The 9,720-nt window shown below is 53.8% G+C and overlaps 30 non-coding genes across 30 annotated transcripts; 10 read left to right on the forward strand and 20 right to left on the reverse strand.

The window, feature by feature from the left end:
- Positions 1-9: 9 nt before the first annotated feature.
- Positions 10-82, reverse strand: Trnav-cac (transfer RNA valine (anticodon CAC)). The gene has a single exon. It is a non-coding gene; the product is annotated as a tRNA-Val (tRNA).
- A 402-nt stretch (positions 83-484) lies between these two features.
- Positions 485-556, forward strand: Trnap-agg (transfer RNA proline (anticodon AGG)). The gene has a single exon. It is a non-coding gene; the product is annotated as a tRNA-Pro (tRNA).
- A 194-nt stretch (positions 557-750) lies between these two features.
- Positions 751-823, reverse strand: Trnav-aac (transfer RNA valine (anticodon AAC)). The gene has a single exon. It is a non-coding gene; the product is annotated as a tRNA-Val (tRNA).
- Positions 824-981: 158 nt separating this feature from the next.
- On the reverse strand, positions 982-1,054 carry Trnav-cac (transfer RNA valine (anticodon CAC)). Its single transcript has one exon. It is a non-coding gene; the product is annotated as a tRNA-Val (tRNA).
- Positions 1,055-1,456: 402 nt separating this feature from the next.
- Positions 1,457-1,528, forward strand: Trnap-agg (transfer RNA proline (anticodon AGG)). Its single transcript has one exon. It is a non-coding gene; the product is annotated as a tRNA-Pro (tRNA).
- A 194-nt stretch (positions 1,529-1,722) lies between these two features.
- On the reverse strand, positions 1,723-1,795 carry Trnav-aac (transfer RNA valine (anticodon AAC)). The gene has a single exon. It is a non-coding gene; the product is annotated as a tRNA-Val (tRNA).
- Positions 1,796-1,953: 158 nt separating this feature from the next.
- Trnav-cac (transfer RNA valine (anticodon CAC)) lies at positions 1,954-2,026 on the reverse strand. Its single transcript has one exon. It is a non-coding gene; the product is annotated as a tRNA-Val (tRNA).
- Positions 2,027-2,428: 402 nt separating this feature from the next.
- Trnap-agg (transfer RNA proline (anticodon AGG)) lies at positions 2,429-2,500 on the forward strand. Its single transcript has one exon. It is a non-coding gene; the product is annotated as a tRNA-Pro (tRNA).
- A 194-nt stretch (positions 2,501-2,694) lies between these two features.
- Trnav-aac (transfer RNA valine (anticodon AAC)) lies at positions 2,695-2,767 on the reverse strand. The gene has a single exon. It is a non-coding gene; the product is annotated as a tRNA-Val (tRNA).
- A 158-nt stretch (positions 2,768-2,925) lies between these two features.
- On the reverse strand, positions 2,926-2,998 carry Trnav-cac (transfer RNA valine (anticodon CAC)). Its single transcript has one exon. It is a non-coding gene; the product is annotated as a tRNA-Val (tRNA).
- A 402-nt stretch (positions 2,999-3,400) lies between these two features.
- On the forward strand, positions 3,401-3,472 carry Trnap-agg (transfer RNA proline (anticodon AGG)). Its single transcript has one exon. It is a non-coding gene; the product is annotated as a tRNA-Pro (tRNA).
- A 194-nt stretch (positions 3,473-3,666) lies between these two features.
- Trnav-aac (transfer RNA valine (anticodon AAC)) lies at positions 3,667-3,739 on the reverse strand. The gene has a single exon. It is a non-coding gene; the product is annotated as a tRNA-Val (tRNA).
- A 158-nt stretch (positions 3,740-3,897) lies between these two features.
- On the reverse strand, positions 3,898-3,970 carry Trnav-cac (transfer RNA valine (anticodon CAC)). Its single transcript has one exon. It is a non-coding gene; the product is annotated as a tRNA-Val (tRNA).
- A 402-nt stretch (positions 3,971-4,372) lies between these two features.
- Positions 4,373-4,444, forward strand: Trnap-agg (transfer RNA proline (anticodon AGG)). Its single transcript has one exon. It is a non-coding gene; the product is annotated as a tRNA-Pro (tRNA).
- Positions 4,445-4,638: 194 nt separating this feature from the next.
- On the reverse strand, positions 4,639-4,711 carry Trnav-aac (transfer RNA valine (anticodon AAC)). The gene has a single exon. It is a non-coding gene; the product is annotated as a tRNA-Val (tRNA).
- A 158-nt stretch (positions 4,712-4,869) lies between these two features.
- Positions 4,870-4,942, reverse strand: Trnav-cac (transfer RNA valine (anticodon CAC)). Its single transcript has one exon. It is a non-coding gene; the product is annotated as a tRNA-Val (tRNA).
- A 402-nt stretch (positions 4,943-5,344) lies between these two features.
- On the forward strand, positions 5,345-5,416 carry Trnap-agg (transfer RNA proline (anticodon AGG)). Its single transcript has one exon. It is a non-coding gene; the product is annotated as a tRNA-Pro (tRNA).
- Positions 5,417-5,610: 194 nt separating this feature from the next.
- Positions 5,611-5,683, reverse strand: Trnav-aac (transfer RNA valine (anticodon AAC)). Its single transcript has one exon. It is a non-coding gene; the product is annotated as a tRNA-Val (tRNA).
- A 158-nt stretch (positions 5,684-5,841) lies between these two features.
- Trnav-cac (transfer RNA valine (anticodon CAC)) lies at positions 5,842-5,914 on the reverse strand. Its single transcript has one exon. It is a non-coding gene; the product is annotated as a tRNA-Val (tRNA).
- A 402-nt stretch (positions 5,915-6,316) lies between these two features.
- Positions 6,317-6,388, forward strand: Trnap-agg (transfer RNA proline (anticodon AGG)). The gene has a single exon. It is a non-coding gene; the product is annotated as a tRNA-Pro (tRNA).
- A 194-nt stretch (positions 6,389-6,582) lies between these two features.
- On the reverse strand, positions 6,583-6,655 carry Trnav-aac (transfer RNA valine (anticodon AAC)). The gene has a single exon. It is a non-coding gene; the product is annotated as a tRNA-Val (tRNA).
- A 158-nt stretch (positions 6,656-6,813) lies between these two features.
- Positions 6,814-6,886, reverse strand: Trnav-cac (transfer RNA valine (anticodon CAC)). Its single transcript has one exon. It is a non-coding gene; the product is annotated as a tRNA-Val (tRNA).
- A 402-nt stretch (positions 6,887-7,288) lies between these two features.
- On the forward strand, positions 7,289-7,360 carry Trnap-agg (transfer RNA proline (anticodon AGG)). Its single transcript has one exon. It is a non-coding gene; the product is annotated as a tRNA-Pro (tRNA).
- A 194-nt stretch (positions 7,361-7,554) lies between these two features.
- Positions 7,555-7,627, reverse strand: Trnav-aac (transfer RNA valine (anticodon AAC)). Its single transcript has one exon. It is a non-coding gene; the product is annotated as a tRNA-Val (tRNA).
- Positions 7,628-7,785: 158 nt separating this feature from the next.
- On the reverse strand, positions 7,786-7,858 carry Trnav-cac (transfer RNA valine (anticodon CAC)). Its single transcript has one exon. It is a non-coding gene; the product is annotated as a tRNA-Val (tRNA).
- Positions 7,859-8,260: 402 nt separating this feature from the next.
- Positions 8,261-8,332, forward strand: Trnap-agg (transfer RNA proline (anticodon AGG)). Its single transcript has one exon. It is a non-coding gene; the product is annotated as a tRNA-Pro (tRNA).
- Positions 8,333-8,526: 194 nt separating this feature from the next.
- On the reverse strand, positions 8,527-8,599 carry Trnav-aac (transfer RNA valine (anticodon AAC)). Its single transcript has one exon. It is a non-coding gene; the product is annotated as a tRNA-Val (tRNA).
- Positions 8,600-8,757: 158 nt separating this feature from the next.
- Positions 8,758-8,830, reverse strand: Trnav-cac (transfer RNA valine (anticodon CAC)). The gene has a single exon. It is a non-coding gene; the product is annotated as a tRNA-Val (tRNA).
- Positions 8,831-9,232: 402 nt separating this feature from the next.
- On the forward strand, positions 9,233-9,304 carry Trnap-agg (transfer RNA proline (anticodon AGG)). Its single transcript has one exon. It is a non-coding gene; the product is annotated as a tRNA-Pro (tRNA).
- A 194-nt stretch (positions 9,305-9,498) lies between these two features.
- Trnav-aac (transfer RNA valine (anticodon AAC)) lies at positions 9,499-9,571 on the reverse strand. Its single transcript has one exon. It is a non-coding gene; the product is annotated as a tRNA-Val (tRNA).
- Between the last annotated feature and the right edge of the window lie 149 nt (positions 9,572-9,720).

The following is a 9,720-nucleotide window of genomic DNA, read 5'->3' on the forward strand; positions in this document are numbered from 1 at the left end:
GGAAAATACTGTTCCCGCCCGGGATCGAACCGGGGACCTTCTGCGTGTGAAGCAGACGTGATAACCGCTACACTACGGAAACGACGGACACGCTCAGTCCATCCTTGTGCACTCGAATACGCCTCAGCCTTTCTCTCGTCCGCGCATGCACACACCATAGTTCTTTTGACAGCCTGAAACCCATCGCAGCCGAGGGCTCAAGAAGTCTTCGGGGTGCTCGAGAGGGTGTCTGCCGTAGCACCCCTAACGAGATAGCGGCGTTTCGCGCAGTCGTTATTGCAAGTCACATCAGCAAAAACAATCACCTCCTTAGCAGCAGGCAGTGCGCGCCCAGCGGCAGCTCTACATGAGGGTACCAATAGCCCAGGAAGGCCGCCGAGCGCGGGAATTCGCGCCGCCTCCATCCCGCCAGCCTACACGAGACTTCCAGAGCACCCTGGAAGACATCGAGGGACTGGAGTAACTGGCATTCGCCGTGCCACAGGGCTCGTTGGTCTAGGGGTATGATTCCTGCTTAGGGTGCAGGAGGTCCCGGGTTCAAATCCCGGACGAGCCCTAGCGTTTTGTGCAAACTGATCGCACGTCAGTGGCTGAGTCAGCGCAAAAAGCTCGCCGCCAATATCAAATGAATTTCTTATTTGATGTGAGCAATTGACACTCTGATCCGACGCGTGAAGGCGGTTACGAAGGTTTCGGGTACAGATGGTAGCAGATGCATGTTAGTAAGTCTCGCTTAAAGTGATGAAAAAGTGTTTCCGCCCGGGATCGAACCGGGGACCTTCTGCGTGTTAGGCAGACGTGATAACCGCTACACCACGGAAACTGCTTATGTGCACCTTACTTCACAGACAACTTGTAGTGATGTTGCCATCGTAACTAAAAAATTCAATAAATGTGGTACTTGCAAAACGAAGGGACATGCAGCAGATCCACACACGACGAGGCTCACTGGAGTACAATACGACATAGGCAGGAAAATACTGTTCCCGCCCGGGATCGAACCGGGGACCTTCTGCGTGTGAAGCAGACGTGATAACCGCTACACTACGGAAACGACGGACACGCTCAGTCCATCCTTGTGCACTCGAATACGCCTCAGCCTTTCTCTCGTCCGCGCATGCACACACCATAGTTCTTTTGACAGCCTGAAACCCATCGCAGCCGAGGGCTCAAGAAGTCTTCGGGGTGCTCGAGAGGGTGTCTGCCGTAGCACCCCTAACGAGATAGCGGCGTTTCGCGCAGTCGTTATTGCAAGTCACATCAGCAAAAACAATCACCTCCTTAGCAGCAGGCAGTGCGCGCCCAGCGGCAGCTCTACATGAGGGTACCAATAGCCCAGGAAGGCCGCCGAGCGCGGGAATTCGCGCCGCCTCCATCCCGCCAGCCTACACGAGACTTCCAGAGCACCCTGGAAGACATCGAGGGACTGGAGTAACTGGCATTCGCCGTGCCACAGGGCTCGTTGGTCTAGGGGTATGATTCCTGCTTAGGGTGCAGGAGGTCCCGGGTTCAAATCCCGGACGAGCCCTAGCGTTTTGTGCAAACTGATCGCACGTCAGTGGCTGAGTCAGCGCAAAAAGCTCGCCGCCAATATCAAATGAATTTCTTATTTGATGTGAGCAATTGACACTCTGATCCGACGCGTGAAGGCGGTTACGAAGGTTTCGGGTACAGATGGTAGCAGATGCATGTTAGTAAGTCTCGCTTAAAGTGATGAAAAAGTGTTTCCGCCCGGGATCGAACCGGGGACCTTCTGCGTGTTAGGCAGACGTGATAACCGCTACACCACGGAAACTGCTTATGTGCACCTTACTTCACAGACAACTTGTAGTGATGTTGCCATCGTAACTAAAAAATTCAATAAATGTGGTACTTGCAAAACGAAGGGACATGCAGCAGATCCACACACGACGAGGCTCACTGGAGTACAATACGACATAGGCAGGAAAATACTGTTCCCGCCCGGGATCGAACCGGGGACCTTCTGCGTGTGAAGCAGACGTGATAACCGCTACACTACGGAAACGACGGACACGCTCAGTCCATCCTTGTGCACTCGAATACGCCTCAGCCTTTCTCTCGTCCGCGCATGCACACACCATAGTTCTTTTGACAGCCTGAAACCCATCGCAGCCGAGGGCTCAAGAAGTCTTCGGGGTGCTCGAGAGGGTGTCTGCCGTAGCACCCCTAACGAGATAGCGGCGTTTCGCGCAGTCGTTATTGCAAGTCACATCAGCAAAAACAATCACCTCCTTAGCAGCAGGCAGTGCGCGCCCAGCGGCAGCTCTACATGAGGGTACCAATAGCCCAGGAAGGCCGCCGAGCGCGGGAATTCGCGCCGCCTCCATCCCGCCAGCCTACACGAGACTTCCAGAGCACCCTGGAAGACATCGAGGGACTGGAGTAACTGGCATTCGCCGTGCCACAGGGCTCGTTGGTCTAGGGGTATGATTCCTGCTTAGGGTGCAGGAGGTCCCGGGTTCAAATCCCGGACGAGCCCTAGCGTTTTGTGCAAACTGATCGCACGTCAGTGGCTGAGTCAGCGCAAAAAGCTCGCCGCCAATATCAAATGAATTTCTTATTTGATGTGAGCAATTGACACTCTGATCCGACGCGTGAAGGCGGTTACGAAGGTTTCGGGTACAGATGGTAGCAGATGCATGTTAGTAAGTCTCGCTTAAAGTGATGAAAAAGTGTTTCCGCCCGGGATCGAACCGGGGACCTTCTGCGTGTTAGGCAGACGTGATAACCGCTACACCACGGAAACTGCTTATGTGCACCTTACTTCACAGACAACTTGTAGTGATGTTGCCATCGTAACTAAAAAATTCAATAAATGTGGTACTTGCAAAACGAAGGGACATGCAGCAGATCCACACACGACGAGGCTCACTGGAGTACAATACGACATAGGCAGGAAAATACTGTTCCCGCCCGGGATCGAACCGGGGACCTTCTGCGTGTGAAGCAGACGTGATAACCGCTACACTACGGAAACGACGGACACGCTCAGTCCATCCTTGTGCACTCGAATACGCCTCAGCCTTTCTCTCGTCCGCGCATGCACACACCATAGTTCTTTTGACAGCCTGAAACCCATCGCAGCCGAGGGCTCAAGAAGTCTTCGGGGTGCTCGAGAGGGTGTCTGCCGTAGCACCCCTAACGAGATAGCGGCGTTTCGCGCAGTCGTTATTGCAAGTCACATCAGCAAAAACAATCACCTCCTTAGCAGCAGGCAGTGCGCGCCCAGCGGCAGCTCTACATGAGGGTACCAATAGCCCAGGAAGGCCGCCGAGCGCGGGAATTCGCGCCGCCTCCATCCCGCCAGCCTACACGAGACTTCCAGAGCACCCTGGAAGACATCGAGGGACTGGAGTAACTGGCATTCGCCGTGCCACAGGGCTCGTTGGTCTAGGGGTATGATTCCTGCTTAGGGTGCAGGAGGTCCCGGGTTCAAATCCCGGACGAGCCCTAGCGTTTTGTGCAAACTGATCGCACGTCAGTGGCTGAGTCAGCGCAAAAAGCTCGCCGCCAATATCAAATGAATTTCTTATTTGATGTGAGCAATTGACACTCTGATCCGACGCGTGAAGGCGGTTACGAAGGTTTCGGGTACAGATGGTAGCAGATGCATGTTAGTAAGTCTCGCTTAAAGTGATGAAAAAGTGTTTCCGCCCGGGATCGAACCGGGGACCTTCTGCGTGTTAGGCAGACGTGATAACCGCTACACCACGGAAACTGCTTATGTGCACCTTACTTCACAGACAACTTGTAGTGATGTTGCCATCGTAACTAAAAAATTCAATAAATGTGGTACTTGCAAAACGAAGGGACATGCAGCAGATCCACACACGACGAGGCTCACTGGAGTACAATACGACATAGGCAGGAAAATACTGTTCCCGCCCGGGATCGAACCGGGGACCTTCTGCGTGTGAAGCAGACGTGATAACCGCTACACTACGGAAACGACGGACACGCTCAGTCCATCCTTGTGCACTCGAATACGCCTCAGCCTTTCTCTCGTCCGCGCATGCACACACCATAGTTCTTTTGACAGCCTGAAACCCATCGCAGCCGAGGGCTCAAGAAGTCTTCGGGGTGCTCGAGAGGGTGTCTGCCGTAGCACCCCTAACGAGATAGCGGCGTTTCGCGCAGTCGTTATTGCAAGTCACATCAGCAAAAACAATCACCTCCTTAGCAGCAGGCAGTGCGCGCCCAGCGGCAGCTCTACATGAGGGTACCAATAGCCCAGGAAGGCCGCCGAGCGCGGGAATTCGCGCCGCCTCCATCCCGCCAGCCTACACGAGACTTCCAGAGCACCCTGGAAGACATCGAGGGACTGGAGTAACTGGCATTCGCCGTGCCACAGGGCTCGTTGGTCTAGGGGTATGATTCCTGCTTAGGGTGCAGGAGGTCCCGGGTTCAAATCCCGGACGAGCCCTAGCGTTTTGTGCAAACTGATCGCACGTCAGTGGCTGAGTCAGCGCAAAAAGCTCGCCGCCAATATCAAATGAATTTCTTATTTGATGTGAGCAATTGACACTCTGATCCGACGCGTGAAGGCGGTTACGAAGGTTTCGGGTACAGATGGTAGCAGATGCATGTTAGTAAGTCTCGCTTAAAGTGATGAAAAAGTGTTTCCGCCCGGGATCGAACCGGGGACCTTCTGCGTGTTAGGCAGACGTGATAACCGCTACACCACGGAAACTGCTTATGTGCACCTTACTTCACAGACAACTTGTAGTGATGTTGCCATCGTAACTAAAAAATTCAATAAATGTGGTACTTGCAAAACGAAGGGACATGCAGCAGATCCACACACGACGAGGCTCACTGGAGTACAATACGACATAGGCAGGAAAATACTGTTCCCGCCCGGGATCGAACCGGGGACCTTCTGCGTGTGAAGCAGACGTGATAACCGCTACACTACGGAAACGACGGACACGCTCAGTCCATCCTTGTGCACTCGAATACGCCTCAGCCTTTCTCTCGTCCGCGCATGCACACACCATAGTTCTTTTGACAGCCTGAAACCCATCGCAGCCGAGGGCTCAAGAAGTCTTCGGGGTGCTCGAGAGGGTGTCTGCCGTAGCACCCCTAACGAGATAGCGGCGTTTCGCGCAGTCGTTATTGCAAGTCACATCAGCAAAAACAATCACCTCCTTAGCAGCAGGCAGTGCGCGCCCAGCGGCAGCTCTACATGAGGGTACCAATAGCCCAGGAAGGCCGCCGAGCGCGGGAATTCGCGCCGCCTCCATCCCGCCAGCCTACACGAGACTTCCAGAGCACCCTGGAAGACATCGAGGGACTGGAGTAACTGGCATTCGCCGTGCCACAGGGCTCGTTGGTCTAGGGGTATGATTCCTGCTTAGGGTGCAGGAGGTCCCGGGTTCAAATCCCGGACGAGCCCTAGCGTTTTGTGCAAACTGATCGCACGTCAGTGGCTGAGTCAGCGCAAAAAGCTCGCCGCCAATATCAAATGAATTTCTTATTTGATGTGAGCAATTGACACTCTGATCCGACGCGTGAAGGCGGTTACGAAGGTTTCGGGTACAGATGGTAGCAGATGCATGTTAGTAAGTCTCGCTTAAAGTGATGAAAAAGTGTTTCCGCCCGGGATCGAACCGGGGACCTTCTGCGTGTTAGGCAGACGTGATAACCGCTACACCACGGAAACTGCTTATGTGCACCTTACTTCACAGACAACTTGTAGTGATGTTGCCATCGTAACTAAAAAATTCAATAAATGTGGTACTTGCAAAACGAAGGGACATGCAGCAGATCCACACACGACGAGGCTCACTGGAGTACAATACGACATAGGCAGGAAAATACTGTTCCCGCCCGGGATCGAACCGGGGACCTTCTGCGTGTGAAGCAGACGTGATAACCGCTACACTACGGAAACGACGGACACGCTCAGTCCATCCTTGTGCACTCGAATACGCCTCAGCCTTTCTCTCGTCCGCGCATGCACACACCATAGTTCTTTTGACAGCCTGAAACCCATCGCAGCCGAGGGCTCAAGAAGTCTTCGGGGTGCTCGAGAGGGTGTCTGCCGTAGCACCCCTAACGAGATAGCGGCGTTTCGCGCAGTCGTTATTGCAAGTCACATCAGCAAAAACAATCACCTCCTTAGCAGCAGGCAGTGCGCGCCCAGCGGCAGCTCTACATGAGGGTACCAATAGCCCAGGAAGGCCGCCGAGCGCGGGAATTCGCGCCGCCTCCATCCCGCCAGCCTACACGAGACTTCCAGAGCACCCTGGAAGACATCGAGGGACTGGAGTAACTGGCATTCGCCGTGCCACAGGGCTCGTTGGTCTAGGGGTATGATTCCTGCTTAGGGTGCAGGAGGTCCCGGGTTCAAATCCCGGACGAGCCCTAGCGTTTTGTGCAAACTGATCGCACGTCAGTGGCTGAGTCAGCGCAAAAAGCTCGCCGCCAATATCAAATGAATTTCTTATTTGATGTGAGCAATTGACACTCTGATCCGACGCGTGAAGGCGGTTACGAAGGTTTCGGGTACAGATGGTAGCAGATGCATGTTAGTAAGTCTCGCTTAAAGTGATGAAAAAGTGTTTCCGCCCGGGATCGAACCGGGGACCTTCTGCGTGTTAGGCAGACGTGATAACCGCTACACCACGGAAACTGCTTATGTGCACCTTACTTCACAGACAACTTGTAGTGATGTTGCCATCGTAACTAAAAAATTCAATAAATGTGGTACTTGCAAAACGAAGGGACATGCAGCAGATCCACACACGACGAGGCTTACTGGAGTACAATACGACATAGGCAGGAAAATACTGTTCCCGCCCGGGATCGAACCGGGGACCTTCTGCGTGTGAAGCAGACGTGATAACCGCTACACTACGGAAACGACGGACACGCTCAGTCCATCCTTGTGCACTCGAATACGCCTCAGCCTTTCTCTCGTCCGCGCATGCACACACCATAGTTCTTTTGACAGCCTGAAACCCATCGCAGCCGAGGGCTCAAGAAGTCTTCGGGGTGCTCGAGAGGGTGTCTGCCGTAGCACCCCTAACGAGATAGCGGCGTTTCGCGCAGTCGTTATTGCAAGTCACATCAGCAAAAACAATCACCTCCTTAGCAGCAGGCAGTGCGCGCCCAGCGGCAGCTCTACATGAGGGTACCAATAGCCCAGGAAGGCCGCCGAGCGCGGGAATTCGCGCCGCCTCCATCCCGCCAGCCTACACGAGACTTCCAGAGCACCCTGGAAGACATCGAGGGACTGGAGTAACTGGCATTCGCCGTGCCACAGGGCTCGTTGGTCTAGGGGTATGATTCCTGCTTAGGGTGCAGGAGGTCCCGGGTTCAAATCCCGGACGAGCCCTAGCGTTTTGTGCAAACTGATCGCACGTCAGTGGCTGAGTCAGCGCAAAAAGCTCGCCGCCAATATCAAATGAATTTCTTATTTGATGTGAGCAATTGACACTCTGATCCGACGCGTGAAGGCGGTTACGAAGGTTTCGGGTACAGATGGTAGCAGATGCATGTTAGTAAGTCTCGCTTAAAGTGATGAAAAAGTGTTTCCGCCCGGGATCGAACCGGGGACCTTCTGCGTGTTAGGCAGACGTGATAACCGCTACACCACGGAAACTGCTTATGTGCACCTTACTTCACAGACAACTTGTAGTGATGTTGCCATCGTAACTAAAAAATTCAATAAATGTGGTACTTGCAAAACGAAGGGACATGCAGCAGATCCACACACGACGAGGCTTACTGGAGTACAATACGACATAGGCAGGAAAATACTGTTCCCGCCCGGGATCGAACCGGGGACCTTCTGCGTGTGAAGCAGACGTGATAACCGCTACACTACGGAAACGACGGACACGCTCAGTCCATCCTTGTGCACTCGAATACGCCTCAGCCTTTCTCTCGTCCGCGCATGCACACACCATAGTTCTTTTGACAGCCTGAAACCCATCGCAGCCGAGGGCTCAAGAAGTCTTCGGGGTGCTCGAGAGGGTGTCTGCCGTAGCACCCCTAACGAGATAGCGGCGTTTCGCGCAGTCGTTATTGCAAGTCACATCAGCAAAAACAATCACCTCCTTAGCAGCAGGCAGTGCGCGCCCAGCGGCAGCTCTACATGAGGGTACCAATAGCCCAGGAAGGCCGCCGAGCGCGGGAATTCGCGCCGCCTCCATCCCGCCAGCCTACACGAGACTTCCAGAGCACCCTGGAAGACATCGAGGGACTGGAGTAACTGGCATTCGCCGTGCCACAGGGCTCGTTGGTCTAGGGGTATGATTCCTGCTTAGGGTGCAGGAGGTCCCGGGTTCAAATCCCGGACGAGCCCTAGCGTTTTGTGCAAACTGATCGCACGTCAGTGGCTGAGTCAGCGCAAAAAGCTCGCCGCCAATATCAAATGAATTTCTTATTTGATGTGAGCAATTGACACTCTGATCCGACGCGTGAAGGCGGTTACGAAGGTTTCGGGTACAGATGGTAGCAGATGCATGTTAGTAAGTCTCGCTTAAAGTGATGAAAAAGTGTTTCCGCCCGGGATCGAACCGGGGACCTTCTGCGTGTTAGGCAGACGTGATAACCGCTACACCACGGAAACTGCTTATGTGCACCTTACTTCACAGACAACTTGTAGTGATGTTGCCATCGTAACTAAAAAATTCAATAAATGTGGTACTTGCAAAACGAAGGGACATGCAGCAGATCCACACACGACGAGGCTCACTGGAGTACAATACGACATAGGCAGGAAAATACTGTTCCCGCCCGGGATCGAACCGGGGACCTTCTGCGTGTGAAGCAGACGTGATAACCGCTACACTACGGAAACGACGGACACGCTCAGTCCATCCTTGTGCACTCGAATACGCCTCAGCCTTTCTCTCGTCCGCGCATGCACACACCATAGTTCTTTTGACAGCCTGAAACCCATCGCAGCCGAGGGCTCAAGAAGTCTTCGGGGTGCTCGAGAGGGTGTCTGCCGTAGCACCCCTAACGAGATAGCGGCGTTTCGCGCAGTCGTTATTGCAAGTCACATCAGCAAAAACAATCACCTCCTTAGCAGCAGGCAGTGCGCGCCCAGCGGCAGCTCTACATGAGGGTACCAATAGCCCAGGAAGGCCGCCGAGCGCGGGAATTCGCGCCGCCTCCATCCCGCCAGCCTACACGAGACTTCCAGAGCACCCTGGAAGACATCGAGGGACTGGAGTAACTGGCATTCGCCGTGCCACAGGGCTCGTTGGTCTAGGGGTATGATTCCTGCTTAGGGTGCAGGAGGTCCCGGGTTCAAATCCCGGACGAGCCCTAGCGTTTTGTGCAAACTGATCGCACGTCAGTGGCTGAGTCAGCGCAAAAAGCTCGCCGCCAATATCAAATGAATTTCTTATTTGATGTGAGCAATTGACACTCTGATCCGACGCGTGAAGGCGGTTACGAAGGTTTCGGGTACAGATGGTAGCAGATGCATGTTAGTAAGTCTCGCTTAAAGTGATGAAAAAGTGTTTCCGCCCGGGATCGAACCGGGGACCTTCTGCGTGTTAGGCAGACGTGATAACCGCTACACCACGGAAACTGCTTATGTGCACCTTACTTCACAGACAACTTGTAGTGATGTTGCCATCGTAACTAAAAAATTCAATAAATGTGGTACTTGCAAAACGAAGGGACATGCAGCAGATCCACACACGACGAGGCTCACTGGAGTACAATACGACATAGGCA

Source organism: Schistocerca cancellata, unplaced genomic scaffold (genome assembly GCF_023864275.1).
Source record: "Schistocerca cancellata isolate TAMUIC-IGC-003103 unplaced genomic scaffold, iqSchCanc2.1 HiC_scaffold_19, whole genome shotgun sequence".
Lineage (NCBI taxonomy): Eukaryota > Metazoa > Arthropoda > Insecta > Orthoptera > Acrididae > Schistocerca > Schistocerca cancellata.